Source organism: Thunnus thynnus, chromosome 18 (genome assembly GCF_963924715.1).
Source record: "Thunnus thynnus chromosome 18, fThuThy2.1, whole genome shotgun sequence".
Lineage (NCBI taxonomy): Eukaryota > Metazoa > Chordata > Actinopteri > Scombriformes > Scombridae > Thunnus > Thunnus thynnus.
In genome coordinates, this window is record NC_089534.1 from 8,610,660 (window position 1) to 8,635,700 (window position 25,041).

At 40.5% G+C, this 25,041-nt stretch overlaps 1 protein-coding gene across 2 annotated transcripts in view; it reads right to left on the reverse strand.

Moving 5' to 3' along the window:
- Window positions 1-25,041, reverse strand: part of LOC137169732 (uro-adherence factor A-like) — a 58,620-nt gene that overhangs the window by 12,966 nt on the left and 20,613 nt on the right. The window contains exon 7 of one of the 2 annotated variants that reach the window (XM_067573054.1): window positions 18,393-18,582. The exons of the other annotated variant lie outside the window; for it this stretch is intronic. The gene's annotated coding sequence lies outside the window, so the exon portion shown is untranslated. Of the gene's footprint in view, window positions 1-18,392; window positions 18,583-25,041 lie in introns of those variants that run through there. 2 annotated transcript variants of the gene reach the window in all.

Here is a 25,041-nt window from a genome sequence, read left to right on the forward strand (position 1 = left end):
GTGTTCAGACCTGCCTAAATGAATCACACCAATGGGGAAAATGAACCAGTCTGATTCAACCAGATTAAACAGAACAGGTCTGAAAACGCCCTTTTACTGCACCAGAAATGTGTTGCTTCTGGGCTAAAGGAGAGAATTACTACAGTGAACAAAAACTTTTTAAACTTACATTTGGCATGTGTCTGTTGTATTAAGATGGACTAAAAATCTGCGCCTATCTTTTAATAAAAGATGCGGCTCAATCAATATCCATAAATCTAGTCAAGACATAATCGCTTGAGTAAAAACTGAAGGATTTCCCGAGGTACCCGGCAGCACTGAGGCAGATTGTGTGGCCCTATTTTCTTTAAACATTATTATGATACATTACAGCTGTCAAGAGTTTGAACTTGGCCCCTTTACACATACTTTCTCAGATTATTAAAAGCCAAATATATATTCCCCCTGCAGCAACATCTAATAGACCTTTAGTCAAGGCAGGTAAAGACAACTCTATGATATTTATTTCCTCGATAAAAACACTGTAGGGGAAGGTCTCAGCAGGTTTTTTTGAATGCAGACAATACAACCCTAAAACAACAGAACCAGATCTTTCTTCAAACTCCAGAAATGCCGGTCAACAAGACGTCAGTGACATTTACAGCATCCTGCAAACAGCCCCGATCGAGATAACAGGATCCCTTTTCTCCTGCATGGCCACTAACCCAGACCACTGACCCAAACCACCTTTGACCCTTCTAGATCTCCAAGAGCCAGCAACATGGAAAGACCAATTCACCTCCTGCCCCCCCAATCTTCTGGGCAGGCAGACTAAACCTTTAAAATAATCTCTTACATGAGAAAGCGGGCGTTTTTTACCCTCTTGCTTTTATCTTAGTCTTTTTGCTTTTTGCCATGCCGGTGGAAAACTTGCTCAAAATGTAGAGTCATGAGTTAAGAATCACAACTAGAAGAGCTGAAACGAGAGGCTCTCTTCCAATGGGAACTTTTCAAATCCAGATTGGCCGATTTACTCATCATTATAAGATCCACATCGAACTCCACAAGAGGCCACCCCAAGGAGCAAGCAAGTATTTCTACAAAATCTTCATCAACTTGTTTAAACCCTGGTGCTTTCATAATTTGAAACCTCAATTGGCAATTCAGAACTAAGCTGTTCTACTATTGATTTGACTCGCTGCTTCTCAGGTAACAGTCATCTCATCTGTTTATCAGGTCTCTTATACCTACTACACAATAGATAACTCTGCATCATTCTATTTGTATATGTGTATATGCTTAGTTATTCCATATTCATCCCTATCCCTCGATAGTTCAATAAACATTGTTGTTGTAAGTTATTGTATTTGTGTATTCCTATAAAAAAGAGATGAAGATCCCTGTATTCAGAATCCATGACTTTCAGATATAAGACTGATTAACTTAGTTTAATTATTTCTCCTGAAATTAAAGAGTGGTGCCCCCAATAATTTTAAGAGTGCAAAAGATTTAATTTCTACAAGTTTTTCTTAAATTTTTGATGGTCCGTCTTACAGGAGGTGGGCGATGCAATGCGCATTTTTGAAGAGGTGCACTGGCTCTGCAAAACATTGTTTGTTTATGTATCACCCCTCTGTTTTCTCCAAGATGCCCTTGTATGTAATTGGCAGGGCGCTCAGGTTTTTATTACTTGTAGGGCTGTAATGGGGGTGTGGGTGGGCAGTGGCAGAGAGGTGCCTGCGAGGGCTGCTGATGTTAGCAATGGGATGGAAATTACCTTTCATAACAGCAACAATCGCACCGAGATCTCCAGGAGATCATTAATATTCATGGAATGCAACACATCACGTACAAAACACAACACTGACTGGAGTGGTAAAAAAAAAAAAAAAAAAATCATAAATTTACATGGAGAACATCAACATAGGTGGTGGGTGCAGATCCATACTGAGGTAACAGGCCGCCGTGTTTTTATTCTGGGAGATACAATTGCAGCTCACGAGTCGCAGCGAGGGCCAGGAGCAAGAGAGGACAACAGAGTACATGTTACTCTTCAGTGCTTAGATTTATATGTGAGTGTATCTAGCCGAGGGCCTTGTATCGTGATTTCAGTGGTAGCGGTGCTCAGTACAACCTGATATGCTGGTCTGTCTGTAGGGTGAAGAAACGTGGAGGGAATTCAATAAGGCAAATACATAAAAAAATACATCATGTACTTGATATCATGTTGAACATTTTACATGTGGAGATTCCTGTCTCTCACTCACAGTTTTTTCTATCTCAGTCTTTCTGTCATTTTCTTCTTTGTTACTCTTTTTTTTCTCTACTGTTTTGCAATTCTTGTCTTTCTACCCGTCCGTCTATCTCCGCAGAGGAAGACTCACTGGAGGCCTTTCTCAATCTCCATTCTTGTCTGTACTCATGTTCTTGTGGACTTGTGAAACATCATCAGTCATGGACAAAGTACTGTTCAGATTTCCCCTGACCACCCATTTTTATTGAGGATGCTGTGGGAGCTGACTTCTGTTAAGTTCCAGCATTTATTTAGCATCATCATGATTCACAACTCACAACTGTTTTTATTTTTTTGTTCTGCATTGTGTCACCAAATTAGGTTTTGAGATTTCTATTAATGAAACTTGGCTCAGACATGTGTAGACCTGCTAGCTGGACAAGAAGCCTTTTCATCTCGGGACCTAGCTGGTAAACTCCACTCTTTCTTAAGCAAGGCTTTGGGTTAATTTAACGGTGGCACTGATGTCTTCATTTTGTTTTAAACACAAGATATGATTTCTTTTGGAAAATATACTATCTTCGGTCAAAATCTAATGTGTTTTTCTGGCCAAATGGGTTTCATTTAAGGTTTGATGATTGTATCAGGCACTTTTACAATAGCATTGCTTCTGTGTACTTTTGACTCCTTATATTCACAGATCTTGCCACATTTCAATAAAAAGTTATAAATGTACAGAAATAAGAATAAACATAGGCAGCATGGTGTGAGATATACATTTTGTTTTGTTGTAAACATACAGTGTATTACAGTGAAGATTACAGATCTGTTGACTGTATCTCTCTGAAAAAGCTAGTTAAAGGGTTGAGATTATTTTGTCACACAGCAGGTGTACAGTTATGATGAAGTATAATCACAGAGCCCAGCTGCTTGTGATATCAGCAGGAGCGCTGTTGTTGTTGTTGTTGCTGCAAATTTAGCTTATTGTGTCCTCCAGTTCCTGGTGTTCACTTCACTTAGGTGTCCCCCTTGTGAAGTGAAGTCTCTGTTTTGCTTTTTGACACAAAGAGATATAGCTTTATGGTGACAAAGAAGAAGAGCTCATAAGATAATTTTCAGCTAATGAAAATGGAACTAATAGGTTTTCACTGCTTGTATATTTATCTGCAGTATGTGTGCTGACGTATGCAATGATGATAATGTAAAAACATAATTATTAATGCATTTTGAAGCCAAAATCAAATCTTTAATCTCTACTACTCTACTCTCTACCCTACTTACATGGCCACCATGGTCATCTGTGGCTCATTAAAAACACAATTTGTAGCAATAGTTTATATCTTCAGACTATCTCCATTTCATATGACATCCCGTGACCTTTGTGCTCCGTCTAGCTAAGCCCTTCTTCGGTGTTTTAATTGGAAATCCAAAGTCAATGTGTCAGGACCGCAACTCCCCCAACTCCAGCAATTAAAACTTCTAATGACAAATGATGTCCCATTGTACCTGAGAATCTCTCGTTTCAGAAGGTGTCGAGTCGTGATAATGTTATTTCACCTCACAGATCTCCAGAGTCATTTCACATGCGGATGTGAGGGCTCGAAGTTCTCTTTCATTACTTTTCAGTACACACTGCACTTAACTCAGCAAAACTCCTCACACCCAGCCTCATATTAGCATTTTGACCAGAGACAAAAGAGCAAGAATCACTGCTAGGTAATCATAACCAGTGTTGTGCAAGTTACTGAAAATTAGTAATTAGTTACTAGTCTAAAAAGTAATTGAATTACTTTACCAATTACTGCATATAAAAGTAATTAGTTACTAGGAAGAGTAAGTTTTGCATTACTTTTAAATGTGTGCTTCAATTCTCCTATATTATTTTAGTGTTGCTGTGGCACAGTGTGGGACAAAACAACTGTCAAATTTTATTTATCGTTGTAGCCATTGTAACTATGATGGAAAGTGAGTAGTGGAACAATAAAACACAATAGATATGATTTGATAGGTCTATTTATTGTAGCCTTGACAGGCCTACAAACCATGCACTAGTATACAAGTCAGTTTTAATACTCTTTTAGCAGCGTAAAATGAAATAACAACTGTTCCTCAGACATTTGACAGTAATTTCTTATTGCAATAGGCCTGATAGGCCACCTGCACATAGACTACAACTCACCAGTATATTTTTGTCCTTGATCTTGAGGAGGGAAAAATAATGTCCATAATTTCAGGACAGCAAGCTCACGTTGCCTTAAGTTAGTCTAATGCTGACTGATTGATTCACTTGCGCCACCATTAGATCATAAAATGGAAAATCTGGGGAATAGGCTGCGTTCGTCTGCTATCTTCTGCAGTCGTCCACGATTTTTACGAAAGATAAAAGTAACGAATAACGAGCCCATTTAAATTTCAGTAATTTTAATTGCGTTATTTAATTTGAAGAAGTTAAGAGTTACATTTCTAGTTACCGCCAAAAGTAGTGGAATTATTTCCAATACTGATGATAATGAAGGCGTTTTAAGCATTAACACTGTATTTTGGCTAGCTTGTCCGTCTCCAGGTCAGTTTTTGGTCTGCCAGATTTTCTTTTCCCTGGAAGAGTCCATCTCAGTGCAACTTTTGTTTTGTGATCTGCCTCCATTTGCAACACATGGCCCAGCCACCCTGTTGCTTCTGCCTTATTTCAGCAATGATGTTCTTGCTTTTGGTTTTTCTGTATAATTCTAAGGTTGAGATCATGTTAGATGATGCAACATAACCTTCTTAGCATCCATTGTGGAACACCTATATCTTTTTCATATCAGTTTTGGCCTCCCACCCGCATTCAGAACCGTACAGTAAGATGGATTTGATGTTGCTGGTATAGTAGACCTTTGTTTTTAGGTTTTTTAGGGAAAATACTCCTTCAGTTTTCTCCAATCGACTGCCTTGATGTCCCTTTGTGTTCGCAGTCATTGCTGGTAAAGCTGCCTTAATAAGTGAAATCCTCCACAAACTCACCAAAAAGTAGCTCATTTATTATATTGGGGTGGGGTTATGTATTATATGTATTATATGTGATTGTTTGTAATTCTGTCATGAGCACACTGAGGCAAATTCCTAACAGCTAAATTGTATGGCAATAAAGTATTAAATCTTAAATCTTAATCTTAAATTAAAGCTGTTGCTGGAGGTGTTGTATTAATGTACATCATCTGAGATTTGGAGGTGTTGGTGCTGAGGCCTGTTTGCTTGGCAACATGTCTGTTTTTTCTTGTTTACTATGTTAGTTCATGGCAAGGATGGTTAGATCATCTGCAAAGTCCAAATCTTTAAGCTGCCTATACAATGTCCACTGAATACCTTTTGAATTTATCTGTTGTGGTTTGGGACATGATCAAATTGATGAGGTGAGGAGGAAATGGACCACAGAGCAAATATAATCTGGTCTAATACCACACTTATTAAGCAAAAAAATAAACCAAAAAACCCCTCTGTTTCCATTTTGCATTGCATTGAATGACAAAGTGTCCATCACAGCACACTAAAAAAACATATGAATTTATTATGCATACTGTCAGTCTACTAAATTTTGGCATTTTACCAGCGTGAACTCACGACATACTCAAAACGCGCATTAATTAGTATGTAATAGGGAACTTCACTGCGGAGCATCAGCAGTGTTTCTCTACTCCTTGCGGTTCAAACTGCAGTTACTGTGTTTAACTGAGCAGAGAGCGGCTGTGTTGGTAGCCTGAGAGATTCTTCACTTCAAAGTCATGTCTGCTTAGTTCAGCACTCCAGCACCTGGTATACAGCTTTACTGCCTTATCACAGAAGAGAGATTTTCTCCTGAGTGTGTGTGTGTGATCCCATATCATAAAACATCCCAACTCCAGCCTGCTTCTCTGCAATGCTCTGAAGAGTGCTCCATTCACTGCAGTCAGAGGATACAAGTCCTATAATAATCTGTTATTTTACATATACACTTCTATTGATTATGCACGTTAATAGTTTCAACTTTATTGTTTCACGTTTGTGCTCTCACCTGCTGCGAGGTGATGAGTTAGAAGCAATGAAATCCTTCCAATATCCATTTTGTTATTTGATAATTGGTGCATTTGGCACTAAGACCATTTTGTTAATCGTGGAAAATGTGCCTTAATTGAGATGCACTGTTTTCATCTATCACCATCATTTCATCTTATTGCTTTTTATGTATTACCCCATTGGTTTGTGTTCGCTGTCATGGGGCCAAATCTAAATTTTTAGTGTGAATACATGCTGCAAATCTTTTTCAAACTGAATTGTTTTTGGACTCTAACATGATTTCCCTTAAGAAGGAAAAGGTCCCCGCTGACTTTTATGCAGTAATTTTCAGCAAAGTGGCTCAGAATATAAATGACTACTGAATCCATGAAAAGGCATTATGCTAAGCCTGTTCAATACTGCTTGAGAAGAGGACACGAGAACAGGCTGAAATAGTGAACTCAAGGCTATTACCTGGTGTGTTCATGCTGCAGTGGCAAAAGAAAACAGAGGCTTCACGCTGCCAACTAGACAGCATGGACACTGACTGAGGTAGGAAAGTGTTATTTTTAAAATCTTCAATACATTTACTTTATTTTCACTGTACATATTAAAATAATGTGATTCTCTATTGATTATATTTTTCTTTGCCCTTCAACTCTCCTGCAAAAAGGTCAGAAGTCATGATCAGATCAAAATGACAAGTTTGATCACAAGTGGCATTTTACAGTACAATAATACAGTGCTGTATGATGCTGACCAAAGCTATGCTATAAGAGCTGCCTGCTGCTGTCAGAAATGGGTTGATCAGAGCAGTGAGAGTGAACCAAAACAGTGAATTTACAGCCATAAAAAAACAGAACAATAAGCTGAAAGATGCTAAAATGCTCTGTAGAGATGACAGGAACAGCAGAGTTGGCTTATTATTCTCTGTGTTTGTCACTACGAGCGACCCCTTTCACATCATGCATTTGATCCACTGCTAATATAAAAATATTTATTTAGAATATTAATGCAGCTTTAAGGTCCAGATCAGTTCATTTGATATTGTGCATTAGTGATGCATATTCCCAAACAAATTTTCAGTTAATCAAATTACCACAAACCAACTGACACACAGTGAATCTGGGACCTTTTGGGCCCCTGAAGGTCTGGGCCCCCGGAGGAGTTGCCTGCTTTAACACACAACAGTTTCATAAGGACTGTTTGCTCAATATAAAGTAGTTCCACAAAAAAAAAAAAAAACATTACAGGGAGGTTTGTAGATCATCCAGAGTAACCAGAACATTGACATAGAAATATTTGGCAATTCATGCACTAATTAGTGCAATTAAAGGCCTCATCAGCACAACTGATTGTGTTTAATACATCATGGTGATTATGAGGAACATTAGGCAGCTCCAGTCCCCCCAGTTAATAAACACGACATGGCTCCAATGAACTGTAATGTGAGAAACACTTCATACTAGCTTGTAAGTTTAAATGTACTGAAAAAATTTTTGGCAATCAGTAACTGTAGGCTAAAAATATCTCAGCATCAGCCTTTAAAAATCCACACCGTTTGAACTGTGGTGCTGTTTAATTTTAGAAGCTGGTCCCAGCTCGGATCAAACACTGACGTGAGCTTTAGTTATCAGCATCCAACACGGTGTTTGTACGTTCTGACATTTGCTAGCATAGCCGGTATTTCCAACAACATCATTACTGATCATTAAAGACTCATCAGGCGAGGATGTGAATGTGTAACTAAAAGGAAATGTATGAGCGCGGCAGATAAGTTAATTCTTAATGAAGTTTGTCGTAAAAGTATGCATACATTAGCCAGTGATGCAAATGGCATATGGGGTGCTTGCTGGAGGGCCTGAATGATTAATTGATTTTTTCGCACAAATTCCTTTGCTATTGATTACCATGAGTGCACTTTTAATTGAGTTGTCCCACGAGATATCCCTGCCTTAGTTTACATGTGTAATACGGGATCAGAGCAGTTTGCAATCTGCGCTCACATTTTTATCCAGATTAGTAACATCCCAGAAACACACATCAGATCAAATTTGCTCACTGTACATGTGTCAGGAAAAATTACTCATGCCAGGTATTAAAATCTTTTTAATGTGAAAATGACAGAATGTCAGAATAAATCCACATAATGACAACGTATGAGATGAAGATGGGAGAAATCTATTTCCGTCCGGTTAGGAGAAGCCGTAACATTTAAATTCTGTTGACTTCCTTCAACTGATCTTTAATCTGAAGCTAAGACACTGATAAACACACACACATCCCCTGGACTGCACTACAAATAAAGGGAGATGCTAAACCTAGCGGGCCTGCAGCAGACTGCCACCCACAGCACCAACTGATTCAGGGCGAGATGTGATGAAACGCTGGCCAGGGCAAACTCACCTGCTGCCAAAAGATGTGAACATGGACCAGAGGGATTTTATGCTTTGAGATGAAGGCAGGGAAGAAGTTTTCCTACTCTGCTGTCATAAATCTTCACTACCAGTGTGAATGCGGGCTGACTCTTAATTTGCTTTGGGGTTCTCCCGGCTCTGCAACTAAATCTATACATACATGAGATATATATGTGTGTGTGTGTGTGTGTCATCTGTGAAGCTATTTATCTCCACATTTTTGGAGTTGCTGGAGGAATATGCTGCTTTTCTTATATGCTTCTACCCTTCAGGGCACTCTAATGTGGTCTGTTCCACTTAACACTGCAAATCTTATATGGGATTGCGGCACTGTTTCCAAAACACTGAGGTATCGTATCTCTATCATTGTATTGTCTGTGTATCCAAAGCCTGATCAGACTGTCAGACTTATCCCTCAACATACACACACGATACAGATGGCCCTTTATTAGATGTTTGATGACACTACATTAAAATTCGTAAAAAGTTTAGGATGCTTAAAAAGGTGCAGCTAACCAATCTGTTAGCATTTTGACATACATTTTGGCAACAGATTATATATTAAACCTAGTTTTACCTGGAAGATACACACACACAGGCTCTGTTAAAGTAAAGGACAGTCTGGTTTCAAATAGCAATTTTTAACATTTAGCAATGTGTCATTATTCATACCTACATCTCCTCTAGCTGTTCAGATTCAGTATTGGTTTTTGAGTGATACTGTCCCCAAAGTGACGCTGTAAGAAGAAAACAGATTGCTTGGTCTTATAACTGAATAAAATAATAATATATAAGAAAGTTGTGCATGACCCAGAGGGTGGGGGGCGCAGATGGGAGAAGTTTGTAATTAGTTTTACACACATGCAAAGAGTAATGACTGTTAGCTTCTCGGACATGCTGCAGGTCAGAAGGTGTAGTAGATTTATGCTGTCTCATTCCAAACTTTTTTCTCTTGAGAGAAGTGAGAAAAAAATGCCTCAGAAAGACTGAACATTACACTTGGCGATAAGAAGAAGTATCATTATTTACACAGGCTGGATCACTGCCTCTCTCCTCCCACCAAGGTGTTGTCCAGTTCATGGTGAGTCATCAGAATATCAAACCGACGGAGGCAGGAGAGAAAACGTGTATGACAGACGAAAATGCCACTTCACTGGCGCCATGCTACGCCATCCAGCATGCGTCATCAAGAACTCACAGCCATAAATGTTGTGTTGGAAATATAACATACAGCACTTTAACCATCAGGTGTTTATAATCACTTTTTGGAAAATTATCCAAAGATAGTGATGGACTACTCCTCAATACCCTTCCAGGATTCATTCTGCGATGAAGTGTCAGCTTTTTCATATAAATAAATGTCTGTTTGCTACTCTCTTTCCCTGAGTGATAGCAGTGATTCAACTTTCAGCAACAGCCAGAACACGAAAATGAGCTGTCTGCGTGTTGTTCTTTACACCTTTAATAGAGGATCATCTTTCATCTGTTGCACAGAAAGTGATATGTTTTACAGAAATAATACAACTATTTCAACCTTCATTTTCATGCGTCTTGTTTGGATTGCAGAGCTATCAGACATCAAAAAAGCAAAGTGTAAATACATCCAAGAAGCACCCCAGGCACACTGAAGTGTTTTAGCAATGGGATTACAATGTTAGCATGCTGATGTTCAGCAGTTAATGTATTTCAGTATAGGAAGTGAGTGTTTGCTAATTAGTACCAGACACAAAGTACAGAGGTGGATGGAAATGTCATTAGTACTGGATAAATTAACATTTTGATATTAGTGTCAGATTCAAATTTCATGGCAATCCATCCTATAGCTGCTGAGATGCTTCACTCTGAACCAAAAACGTCAACCTGCTGGTGGCGCAGCAGGAGATTTCCAGAATTATTAGGATTCATCGTCTGGAAACCATGAATGTCTGCACTAAGTTTGGTGCCGATCACTTGAGTAGATGTTGAGATATTTCACTTGATAAGTGAAAACTTTGATCTGGTGGTTGCACCAGAGGAAAATTCAAGGGATTACTAAATTAGGATTTGGCCTCTGGGCACCATGAATTTTGAAAAAAAGTCAATCCAGTCCAACATTTGTTGAGATATTTTGGTTTGGACCTAAGGCCTAACCAGCATACGAACACTGCCTTTCACAGCGGCAGAGTCATGTAGTCTTGATTATATATAAAACTCAAGTCAAACTTATTTATAGAGCACATTTAAAAAACAACAGGAGGTGAGCAAACTGCTTTACAGAAAAATGTAAAAATACAGTAGAAGAATTTAAACAAAACAAAATAAATATACGCAAAATGTAACAGGCAAAATTAGCAATTTTAATATGCTATAAAAAATGTTCTAAAAATTAGGGGGACTCAAGTGAGTCTATAAAGGTGGGTCCTTAGCTGGGATATAAAAGTTCTGATTGATGGGGAAGATCTGACGGTGAGGGGCAAACTGTTCCACCGTCTGGGAGCAGCGATGGAAAAAGCTCAGTCACCTTTTGATGTTGACTGGATCATTGGTGAAGGTGAAAAGTGAAACAGTGTAATACCTATAAAACCAGCTTCTTCTGCTCTGGGTATCTGCCCCTAAGTACTACAACAATTAGATCATGTAACTTCATTCTGTATTACAGAATGTTACTAATGTTACTTGACAAATGCAAAGAAATTATAGTGCAAGCCACCTAAATGGAGGCATGGCTGATTAATGACAAAAAAGCATAATATTTATTTGACTTAACATAACTTCTATCTTTAAAATCCATATTTTTCAGCTTTCAACCAGCTTTCTCCAGTGAAGCATCCCAGTTGGCAGAAATGTATATACTGTTGTGTATTCACAACATCGTTATATCGAGTCCAATCCATGACTTCAGTCTAATTAGCCCACATCCATCTTTACTATCACTCCTCAGTGTATACTGCATCAAAACGCAAACATAACAACCTTTAAGCACAAAAGCCCACACAGATACAGCCGCAGTACAAATTTGTAAATTGTTTGTGCCTCTACTGTGCATCCGTAACAGCTGCAGGAATAAATTAACTGTCAGCCATCCAAGATGAATGGCTGCTTTTTCCCAGATGGGGTGTGGGATCCATGGCAACAGCTTTACCACCTCTTAAAATGCTGTTGTGTTTTTGGGTATGATTTACTCATTTGGACTCTATCTTCCTGCCATTACAGTCTAATTAGGTTTTAACAAAATGTAACAAAATGTGCCCTATCCAACTGTACTGCTGCCAACATGCCTGTCATTTTCTCACCCGTGGATTAAAGTGTATTTGTTAGGTTGTTGGATCTGAATGTAACTGAGAGGGCTATTGTTTAAACCTTTTACAACAAAATGCTGAACGGGAGGAACTTCTTTTATTCCTACTATAACTTCCCATATTAAGGCTGTTTGTACTCACAGTGTAATGAGATGCTTTCAAAGGTAAAGCAGTCAAATGGCATTATGTTATATATTCTAAGACATTGATTAATAAATCCCTGTAAAATGAGCTGCTCTTGTGTGTAAAAGGTAAAGACATTTGCTGATTTGTCTTGATTATATTGAGATGCTAAAATGCAAAACCTGGAGGGCATCCAAATGGACTGGGGACTTAAAAGGGTTTGGCCACAGACAGAAATGGGTGGAGTGAATGCTGAAGGACGGTAAAATATGTCTATACAGATAGGATGGAATGATAATGAGTTGACTATTCAAGGTAGGTGTTTTGAGATAAACAGATATTTTGATATTTTGGGAAACACAATTATTCACTTTTTTGGAGAAAGCTATATGAGAAGATTGATAGCACTCTCCTCCGCCTAGCACAATGTTTATGTGGCTTCACAGTGATGACAAAAATGCTGTTGCTCAGTGTAACTCCCCATAAATCCACACGTTGTTGTTTTTACACTTCAGTTTGTGTGTTGACTATACAAATGAAATATGTTAATCAATGAGCTTTGAGGGGCTGACTAGCAGACAGATTTTTTTAAACTTTGGACAGCTGGATTAGCTGGTTTGCTAATGTTTCATGTTCTTCTCTTATTACATGTCTGAAATGAAACCGCCAGAGTGATAGCAGCAGTCATGTAAAGCCTATGAACTGTCAGTCGAAATCTTCCCACAGCAGTAAGTGTGCAAGGCAGAAAAAGCCCATTATCTCGAGTTTCCACTTCAGCTACTGCTGCTATAAAATATGTTCAGTGTTATCATGTCAGCTAAATTGACCCTCCAAACAGAGGTTAACTGGTGTTTTCTGATCTTATATTCTGGGTTTCAAGTGCTGTTGAATGCTCATAAAGTAAAAGTAATTTCATGCACTCCTCTGTGAGAACTTTCCAGTCTGCGGCTTGTGGAATAAACTTTGTAGAAATGCATGATACCGGGCAAATTGGCCATGAAATAAATCACATCAAAAGCTGATTGTTTTACTATTTGTTTAAGAGTATTGAATTGACAAATGTGCTGCAAAGGCTTCATTCGGGGGGATATTCTACGGTTTATAAACACAATTTGTGGACATATTGACATTTTTTTTCAGCATCCAAGTTGCATGCGGACTTCAAAATTACCCGTGCGATTTATAGACGAGTCAATCAGTCTGCAGAGCAAAATGCAGTACTTTATCCTCTTATTGCAGAGAAAGCTGAGAAAAGCTAGGGGATTTGGGTACAACCAAAAATTAATAAAATTATTCAACAAAATAGCAACAGGAGTCTCTAAACCCTCATCTCTACAGACAAAACCTTCACAAATGACTGATTTTCTCTGACCATCAGTGCCTTTCTTCCCCAACAAGTGCACCTCTGAGACTTTCTGTTAAGTGGAAAAGCTTATTTGCCTCGACTTCTGGCCAAAGATCAAAACCCAGAGATTCAAGGAGATTGTGTTTCCTTAGGATGGGATGCAAGCTGACTGACGATCTTTTGCAGGCCCAGAGGGATTGATGGAAGAGAGCGATGAAGATAGAGGGAGCAGGAGGGGAACAGATCGATGGTTAGTCGACCCTAACAAACAGATCAAGAGGTGACCTCTTAGTACAAGCCAAGAATACCTCTGCAGCAAAGAAAGAAAAAAAAAGAGAGAGAAAATAGAGCGAGAGAGAGGAAGAAAAGCCCACACAAAAGCCAGGATGTAATGAAGCAGGAAAGAGCTGACAAAGATCTTTAGACACTAAATCACTTCACATCTTTCCAAGGGTACCTTGAAATACTTTGATCAAGATTTTTCAGTGATCATTTCATGGCAACAATAACGTAAAGGTAGAGTGTTTTTAAACATCGGTGTGATATGAAGTCGAAGGGAAATTCTGAAAGAGTCCAAAAGACAAAATCCAAAAATTTCAACAAGTCTGGCTAGCTGGATTACTCGCCAACCAAACATTTAAGACAAGTATTTGTACCATCGACTTATAACTTGTCTGTAAACCACATCTGTTTTGCGGAGCAGTTTATAGCGTGGTTATATAAAAGTGAACAGTGCAAAGACTAGCTAGATAGCCTCCTCTGTTATCAACTCTGGCTACATTTACCATATAGTGGTCTATTTACCATTTGTCATTCTGAGTGTCTGAATGCTGTGTGTGTAAATGAATCCACTACTACCCTCAAAAATGCCACAGTGGGAAGATAAGTAGGGTCCATGGCATGTACTCTACTCTCTGCTAACGATTCCACAACGCTCCACATTACCGTTGCGCGTCTCTACAGCTGATTGTGAATGCACAAAATTAAGATGATTGTGAGTGATGAATGAGAGTTCAAAATCTCAATTTGCTGCTCACTACTGACTAAACTATTTAGTGCTTATTATACAGGAAGTAGTGAATGAGTAAATAAGGGAATGATTTCAGATACAGCTTCTGGCTCTCCGTTCCCTCAAAGGTAAAAAATGTCAAGATCGAATTTTGCTGTATTACACGCTGGTGTCTAAACAATGTTACATTACTTCTGACAGAAAGTATTGACATGGCTGCAAGAGGTGGCTGTCAGGAAAACTTAAACATCTACAAACATACTTTCCCATTGAGGAAGTGTGTCCAAACCTTTGACTGGTACTGCAGGTGATTTCAACTGTTTGAACAAATGACTGATGTTGATGTTTTTTTGTGAAGACGTCATGAAATGTAGACAACAAACATAAAATTTCCCCTTGTGGATCATCTAAATTTGAATTTCCTTCTTCTTTTCTCTCTCTGTCTGTTCTTCCATCTTACTCAGAGCTCCAGGAGCTTTGCAGAAGACAGAGGTTAACAGCGTGCTGGCCTTCCTCTTCCACTAAATTATTTATCCAGCAACTGACAAGCTCATCAGTTAAATCAGGACGGGGACAAATCTGACATGACACTTTTACCTCATCTTCGGCCCCACCCAGAAACAAAACTTTGGTCTGAACAGGAAGTTTGTGGGCTGATAAAGGCAACATGTTTACCTGTGTGACCAGGGCTCACTTCTTTGCTGTTTCTCCATGCTAGCTGAGTGACAGTTGAAATACGCACCTCTGGGCACGCTCCAGCCAATCCCTATTTCCCCAAGCCCCTGAGACTCTGCATTACCATGCGGCAGCAGCATAACTTCATTAAAGTTTTATTGTGTCTTGGAGCAAGCTTGACGGGAGCTCTAAGCTGCCTGCCTGCGTGCCACTGCTGAGTGAAAGTACAAACGTTCTTCTCTCTGACTCACTCTTCTTCTCTTCCTCTGACTCTCTCCGTCTCTTTCTCTTCATCTCTTCCTCCTCTCTGGTCAAGCCGAGCGCTTGTTAAATAACATGCAGGCCCCCCTGAGATTTGCCTTTAAGTGTGTTGTTGAGCAGACGGGCCAGAGGACTCACTTAGTCACTTATAGCTGTCTCTTCTGGTAGTTGAATCGCCATTAAGATGCAGGAGACAAATGTAAGGAACCATGAAGCAGGCAGTTGCCTCCATAGATCAAACTGAGATGGAATATGTGTTGTTTTTGCCTTAAAATAAAGTCACCTGTGATGACATGTATATATGCAAAGCCATATTTTAGATTTAGATATTCATCTGATGCTTTTATCTCGTGTGACTTTCGCTGAGTACAACATTAGCACCACTGCAGCTTTTTCTGGAGCTTCCCAGCAGTGGGTGTGTATGCACCAAGTCAATCAGTCGATGGACTTGAAAGGATCCTTTTGTAAATGCAATCTTCAATCAATTGGGTTTGCTTGTGGCTGGATTTGTAGCACAGGATTTATATAGCTGCTCACACTCTGTGTACATTTGCTGCAAATGGGGTTTTGTTTCACCCACTGAATATCTTCTGAGTCAACAGCAGCTAGCGGGAGATTTTCGGGCAAAGCGTATTTCAGCAAACATTTTTATGAGATCAGATTTATTGTTTACAGTAATTTTGAACCAGATGTCAATATTTCTCTCCGCTGAAAGCGTTATTGTTGCACTCGCTCAGCTTTTGAAGCTGCAGTAAGTCAAGGATCAAGAGATTCACTGCTCTATTTTTAAGCGCTGATGAATCCATCACGGCATTCAATGTGAAGTTATTATTTTTTTACTTGCTGCCAGTAAAGTTAGGAGTTGAAGTCTTTATTTTGTTATATTTTATTGATACCTGATGTGTTGATTTTACTGCTTTTCACAGCGATGTGCACTATTCTGCTAATAATTCTGTTACTTCTAGCAGCACTGCAGTGATGACTGTGTTCAAAGTTCTGCTGGTTAACCTTGAATTAAATGACTAACATAGGGTAAACAATAAGGGCACAAGGCATTTCTTTTGATATTGCACTTCTGTCAGACATCTGCTCTCCCTCAGCGAAGATTACAGTGAAGTCCTGCAGAGGGTAAAGAAAGCCTTCAAAGAACGCTTTTGCTGAACAGGCCCCTCTGTTATCATGGCAGTGATATGCGACACCACTATCATTTCAGGCATTTTTGAAATACCTATAATAAAGGTGAAAACCGAAAAAATTGCTTCAAACACATGGTTACTTTTGAAAAGGTTTTTTTTTCAAAGTAGAATACATACGTAACAAAAATCCTTTTTTCATACCTGATCATTTTGAGTAACTTAAAACGTTTTGGAAATATTTTGACCTTTGAACTCCTCACACTATTAAATGTTCCTTACAGGAATATAAGCATATTCTACTGCTGCACTCATCTTCAATTTGGATGTTTAACAGTCTCAAAAGCTTTATAAAACATGTTTGGGATGCCTCTGTAAGGTATGATATTACTCTGTTAAATAGTTTACAGCCATGCTAGGAGTGCTGTAAGTCTATACTTTGGCACAGTGGTGCATTGAGCTAAATGCTAATGTAAGCATGCTAACATGCATAATGATGGCATTAAATGAAAAATTAAGGGATCTCAAAAGTTATTAAAATTCATCCTGAGATTAACAAATATCTCTATCAAATTTCGTTGCAATCCATCAACTTATTCAGACATTTCACTCAAAACCACAAACGTCAACGTCATGTTGGTGCTAGTGGAAAAGCCATAGGGATCATCAAACTCATTAGGATTCATCCACTGAGAACCATAAATGTCTGTACAGACATTTGTGTGAATCTATACTGTACATGTTGAGATATGTCAGTGGATAAGTGAAAACTTTGACCTGCTGGTGGCACTAGATGAAAGAGAGGGACATCACCAAAGTCAAGATTCATCGTCTGGGAGCTATGAATGTCCACACTAAATTTTTTTCAGTCTGGATCAAAATGGTGGACCAACAGTGCCATTCTTCGAGCAACACTACAATAAAAATAATAAATATATAAGTATCTGCATTATTTTTATATTTGTCTCTTTTTAAAAAAATCTGATTCTGTCTTTTCTTTCAGCTGTGGCACCAAGCTGTTTATTCCAGTCATAGGGAGCAGTTTTGTCAAAGTATTGCCTGAAGGACACCAGATCAAAATGTCAGTGCCTTCAAAGGAACGTCCTCTTGAAGGTCCCATAGCTCACCAGATACTCAGTCCATAAAGTCAAGACTCTAATCACTAGAACACAGCTGTATTTCATGCCTGGTTTACACTGGTCACCAGGGAGAACATATGGAAATAATTAACATTACCAGTGATTACTCTGAGCCCACATTAACTGGTAAACAACATCCTATCAGGAATATCCTGTTGAAATTAGAAAGGCTCCCCTTGCAGGTTTTGTCCATGTTTTAAAAGACAAACAGGCCAAAAAAAATCAACAAACCACACAGTGATGACTCTGAGCCCACATTAACTGGTAAACAACATCCTATCAAAACCATCCTGTTGAAATTAGAGGCGCTCCCTTTGCAGGTTTTGTCCACAGTTTCAGAGACAAACAGGCCAAAAAAAAAAAAAAAATCAACAAACCACACCGTGATCATTCAAATACTCAGTGGGGAAATAAAACATCCACTGCCAGGCTGTGGTTCAGCTCGGGCTCTTTTCCTTCCTGTGTCAACATGTAGTTTGATTTTGCTGAGAGAGAGTGAGAAAGAGAGAGAGATGCGGTGGCAGATAACGAGTGAAAGAGGGATAGAAAGTGAGACAAATACAGAGACAGAGGGACTGTTAATTAGAGGGTGTGACGTGTCCCCTGGATGTTGCGGTGGGGAAGGTTTGAGCCGAGTCTGTCACCTCGTTAATATTCAACATCCAAAGGGGCTAATTCTCAGACAGCAGCGGTGACAAGAGAGAATAAACCAGCGTCATCTTCCATAGATGAGTGATGGCTGTAGGAGGGTAGAGAGGAGGGAGGGAGGGCGGGAGGAGGTGCAGATGGGAGGTGGTGTGGCACATGGCCTGTTACCATGGCAATGAGTCTCATGTCGACCTGCAGAACATAAATTAATTCCAGTTTTTCTCATGGTTGGACATGAAAAATCCTCTCTCCTGCTCTCTCTGCGGCTCCTCTCAGTTGCTCAACTTTGTCGTCCCCAACCTTTCACCGGCTTTGTGAGGCGGACTTGATGCTGCCAAACAACAGAACAACGTTTTAAGATCTGCTGTTTACTGTACGCTGACAGTGTGATAACGCTTAGTCATAGCACTCATTTATATTCATACCGCTGTAACTTATGCTCATAGACACAAAGTAGGATCCTGTGCTGTTGGGAGAAACTAGTTTTGGCACTTGTTATAAACGTGCTGACATGATTTTCATTGCATAATACGCCCTGATTTGTCTGACAGGTTGGTGGCTGTGATTTACGGTGGTAAAAAAATGATGCCGATGTTGAGGAGATGAGAGATTTCTGCAGGTGACGAGGGAGAGAGAAGCGAGAGAAAGAGGGACAGAAAGGCACACGATGTTGTAGACAGACAGTCCTGGATCCTTCAGTGTTCTCATCTTTGGTTGACAGAACTTCAGTTTCGCTGTAGTCTCACCATGTTTTATATGTTAATTTTGAGCAAAACAAACACCTTTGCTAATTTCTCATTAGCAAATCTAATTAATGAATTTTAGTTGAGATACGCATTAATTATGTCGCTAATGTTTTTACAAAAACAGTTGTTTCTACATATACACTGACTTTGGGCCAGGTTGCTTGTTAAAAAAGCTCAAATTCTCAGTGTGTGGTGATGTAAAAGTGGGCTGAGTGGTATTGATCAGCAACACTGGTGAACCCCCAAGGTGACTTAGCTGCTCAGTAGCATCATCTAACATTATGTCTGTCTCATTATCTCCATATGTTGTATCATTGTCATTGGGCTTTTGGACAAAGTTTAATAATGTTCTTTGGGGTGTTTTTTTCCTAAATGTAGCTGTGTGTCTGCACAATTAACTAGCTGCTAGCGTTTAACTATACCAATCTAGAGCTTTGGTCTTCAGAACGACAGCATGGCAGGGGACTTTTGTTCTTCGAGTTTATGCTTTAGACAGTGTTTCTCTCCAGGCCTGATGCTACTTCAGGGGGGGTACAAATTTAGACACAGCATGATTACATTTTAAGTAAATAGGAAGATGTTAGTGGGCTCAGACAGATGAAAATTCACCACGTGAACATAGCTGAAACTGTGCATATGTGAGTTGAGAATGTTTCAACTTGAGTGGAAAATTTGGGAGGAGAAACTGGGGAAAATAACAGAACAAGTTCCTTGTGAGTTCTGAGATCAGTCAGAGGCTGAGTGATCACACAAAAACAAAACCAGTCCACACTTTACAATAGTTGGTTGCTGGATAGCTACAGTTCAGGTATGTCACACTCTGCCTGAGCACCCCTAAAACAGCTATTATTGATATTTTTATAATACCAATGTATCAAATGACAATGTGTAATGATAGAGGCTGAGCTCATGGTGATGAACCTACAGAGAATTATCACCTTCACTGAGCTTTAGAGTGAGTTTCAGCTCATTCTTTAACTGTCTGGCCCAAAACTTTACTGTTTTGGTTTCTCTCCCAGTGCTCTCATAGCATCGTTTGTAGTCGCAGCAGGCAGCTGTTTTCAGAATTTAAAAAAAAGCTCTAAAAGCCCACTGTACACTGCCAGCTCAGCACCAAACTACAAACAGAAACAGTCAGCGACTATCTGGTGGACAAAGCTACAGGGCCAGATATTTCCCTCACAAGGTGATAGACGTAAAAAAAAGAACTAAAGGAGGAGAGTGAATACTGGACTTAAATCACCAGGTGGACAGAAACATAACTTCAAAGGAATGATAATGTTGCTCTGTAGCTCCTGGAAGTGGAAATAAGCAACTGTTCACTAAAAGTTTACAACATCAACTAAGAGTTAAAGCTAAAGTTAGAAAACTAAAGTCCCCTGTTAGCAGTAAACTACAGATTACATGAAAGATTGTAACATGCAAGATGTACACTGATATTTATATCTGGTCATTTTCAGTTAGGTCTACAGTAAATCTCCCTGCCCAGAGGTGGTTATATGCTGCATAATTATGCACACTGTACACACTGCTACCCCTCTGGGTGTTTCTCTGTATTCCATCACTGTGTGGACTGCTACCACAGTGAGCGCTGAGTAGGGGGAGACACATATTGACTGTATCTGTGCACATGTAAGCACGGCAGCCTCTGCTGACTGGGGTCAAGGAGAGAGCAACTGATTTTTACATGCAGCCTGACTCTCGTGCCCTCCCAAGAGCTGGAAATGTCAGTCTAGTTTGGGAAAAGGAGGCTGTTAGGAGCCATCAGCAAGCTTGAAGGTTTGTGGATTAAGGGCTGAGAAGATGAAACACATATCTAAGTCTGTTTTATGCTGCTTACCATGATGTAACTCACGAGTTAGCCTTCGGATAAACCAAATTATGGTGTGTGCCGTCTATTTTCTTTACCTTCTCTTTGGCTGAGCATTGCATGTAAGAGTTTTCACGTTTGTTGTGTAGGATCTGTATGCACAATATATTTGAAAACTGTGGTGCATCCTTGTGTGGTTGGACAACACCTGTGGAAGTGAACACTGTAGGTGGCAGATTTAAGAGGTGCTTTATCACACATGGACCTTGAAGGGAACAAAGGACAACCTTAAACTAGACCATGCCACAGCACAGACAGTATCTTACATTAGTGAAACAGTGCAGTGATTTGAAACGGTGTTCAGGTGAATTGTATAAGTCAATATTTGCCTTTTGGATATAATCTAATGTCACAGTCATTGCGTCGGTTCCCTATCTGCTAGAAGAGAGACTACAATATTACGAAAATGCATGATTTTGTGAAATGGGAAAATAGATAGTAGTTACCTGGATGTGACTCCAGTTCTATCAGTATGTGCGTAGCCCTCTAACGGGCTTCACATCGGTTTACCCTCTGCAGCACCAACTCGGCACCCTGAGAAAAGATCTTTATACTCACCGCCCAACAGGCGGGAAGGAGGTATCCAGTGCCCCCCCCCTATAGCCTATAAGCCCCACGCATGCGCAGCTCATCTCCCTTTGGAAACTCTGCTGCAAAGGAACTGGGACCAGCTGGGCTTGTAGTTAGTGGGCTACGCACATACTCATAGAACAGGAGTTACATCCTGGTAACTACTATTTCTATGTCCGACATGCTCCGCCCTCTAACGGGCTTCGCTATTGGTTAAAACCTGCAAAGGCCGCAGGGATAAGATGTACCCCAAGCTGGGACCGAACCAACACTAGTCCGAACCCACCCAAAAAACACCTTAGTCTGTTCCAGATGAGGTCCCAGACAGTGCACCAAGCACTGAATGAGACACTGACCCAGCAGTCATGTCCCTGAGATATGACTGCACAAAGGTTGAGGTCGAGGACCAGGAGGCAGCCTGGCAGATGTCCTCCACGGAGACACCGTCATAACTCCTGCAGATAGCATCACAGATCCAGTGAGTGAGCTGCTGTACAGACAGACAGGCTCCCTGAGTCCAACCGCCATGGCAAACGAATAGCTGGTTGGCCCTCCTGAAGGTCGCTGTGCGATCCATATGTGTGCACAGGACACAAAGTGTGAAGACGCTCCTCCTCCCTGTCAGCGTGAGGAGAGGGGAAGAAAGCGAATAACCTTTGACTTGAATGAGATGATGACCTTAGGCCTGAAGGCCGGATTTGGTCGAAGTTCCACCGACCCCCTATCATCATTGAAAGACAAGCAGGAAGGGTACACCGACAATGCACACAAGTCGCTCGCCCTCTTAGCCGATGCCAGGGCTAAGAGGAGCATCGTCTTGATAGACAGCACCTCTAGGTCTGCCTGATCCCCAGGTTCAAAAGGTGGACCCACTAGGCCATCCAGCACTGTTTGGAGGTCCCACTGAGGAATCAAGCAATGAGTGGGAGGCCTCAGCCTATGGGCCCCTCGTAGGAAGGCGCCACAGAATCAGGCACAAGAGGATGGAGCCCCCTGCTTGACGCAGAGTCATGGGTAGGTCCAGTACCGGCCACTGGTCCAACACTGCTAGTTAAGGCAGGTCTGCGAACCACCTAGTGATTGGACTCTCCGGTGCCACGATTATCACTGACAGATGCTGCATCCGGTGAAGCAGTTGCATCATCATCGGTCACATCAGGACCGGCAGGCCAGAGGGCTACATTGGGTGGGCTACTTCGGGGGGGGGGGGGGGGGGGGCTCAGTCATCCTCAGAGAAAAGACATTGATGTTCTGTTTTTTGCAAACAAGTTGGCCACAGGCCTCCCAAACCGGATCTGTGCAGCTAACTGCTTGTCCTGAGGAGGAAGCAGCTGGGTAGGCCTGGGATGGTCACTCATGGGCCGGAGGTCCGACCCGAACAGCGACTCAGAGGAGCGTTGAGGAGGGGGCATTGCTCGCGGTCCTTTGCATAGGCCAGAGGTGCCTCTGCCCGACCTGAGCGGTAGACATGGCGGTGGTGGCTTGGATGCCGAGGTGGTGCCTCCAACCAATGGCAAAGTCCATTAAAGGGCAGAGCACATTAGACATAAAACTAGATTTTCTATCAAGTTTATGAAACAAACAGTTGCAATCTAGAAATCCCTCATTACCAAAATACACAAATATGTTGCTTTCATTTAATCTTCCAATCTCCTTATTTAGCATGTTCTTTATTTTAACGTCTGACCACAGAGAGCCAACCAGAGAGGCAGTAAAGTGAAAATGAGAAAGAAGAGAAACAGGGGAGAGGCTACGTCCCACAATCACATTCACTTAACAGATTCTCGCGATTTGTTTTGCTGCATTGCAGCAGTGGTTCCCTCATGGCCCTTTCTCTGGAAAGGAGAGAGAGTAAGAAAAAAAAGAGAAAGAAAACATGGCAGTCTAAATCTCAGTTCAACTCCTTGCTTTAAAGCACACACATTGCTCTCTAAGCGAGATTGATAGGGTGTTCGCATTCTGAAGAAATACAAATGTTGAGATAATCCTGGAGTTGTTTTTTACTGTTTCTTTCTCTGACTGGGTTGCAAAAAAAGGCTGCTTTTTCAACTCATCTCTCCACTCTCATATCCTTTTATCTTCTCTGATCTTCTATCTCTCCAGTCCATAAAGCTTTCATTTATACATTCCTCATATTATTTCATCAGTAGCACTAATCCCTCTATTTTCCCTGGCATTGCATTACACTGGCCAGATCAAAGCAATTTATTAGTCTCTGTGCCAACACAGACATCAATTCCAAAAACATCAATATTATTCTGTGGAAGGTGTTGCCTGCTTCTTGATGGTTTAGACAGATTTTTTTTTTTTTTTTTCTATGATAAATCAGCTAATCATTGTGAGGCGCCTAATTGAGGAGGCGTGATCCTGGGTCAGACTATTGACAATCCCTCCTGCAGAGGTCAAACCTTTTCACATCAGTACAGTCCTCATGACAGAAAACCCTACAGGGAAGTATGAGGAGAGAAAAAAAAAAAGAAACTGAGGGGAATAGTTATTTTCTCCTGCATTCAGGGAAGAAACCTAGCCATCATGTTGATGAAAAGAAACAAATCAACACATTACGGGCCCTATTTTCACGCAGAGGCGCAGCTGAGGCTGTGTTTATGCAGATTAGGTGGCGCAGTGCAATTTTGGTGCTCATTTTGGCACGACATTGCGTTTGTGATAAAACCTGCTCAGACCACCTCTTATCGCACACGCAGGTTTCGCAATTTTTGTGGCTTCAGTTCGCAGAGGTGCACACACACACACACACACACACACACACACACACACACACACACACAGACAAAACACCTTTCATTCATGTTAAGTTCGGCTCCTTTCAGTTTGCTACATGTTCTTTCATTTACTGCAGATTGACGTTCAAAACACAATTTTATTTTTAAGGAAGATTCTTACCAATAATATCATCCACATGAGTGTAATACAGTGACTCAGAGTTCAGAAATATGTTGGAATACTGTTGGACTTCGTTTTCCACAAGAATTCATAGAATGTCAGATCTTTTACATGCTTATTAAACATCTGTAGTCGTCACACAGCATCATACGTGTATTTCATCTTGTCTCTGATTTGAGAGGGACTGTGCTTCAGTGTACACGTGGACGGCACAGCAGAGGAAACTTCATTAATTATTCAATCTTCCGACGTGATCGGGATCAACAGGATCGGTCAGGATCTACGGTAATTAATGTTCTGCATTTTCTAAACACCAGACTGGAAATCTGTTACTCACAGATTCCAAGTTTAGCAATAAAATAATTTGAAGTAATGCTGCTGTCTTCAGGATGCGTCCTGAGCTCCATCGAATCTGTCTGGACATTTTTATTAAGTAAAAGTTGGAACTCAGTTTAGATAATCAAAATATTTTATCTGTCATGTCACGCGGATCATTACAATGAGTTTTTAGTTATGTTACTTTCAGTCAAGTGTCAAAATATTTGCAGTAGTCAGTTCTGCTCATGGATGTGTATCCATATAACCAGAGTGTAAAATAGCGTCTAACAACCGGAGGTCCTGTGCCGTGCGTGCTCCTTCCTCAACAGGGTAGACCTCCATCCATCAATATTATATATGACGTGAACAAATAAAATGTGTG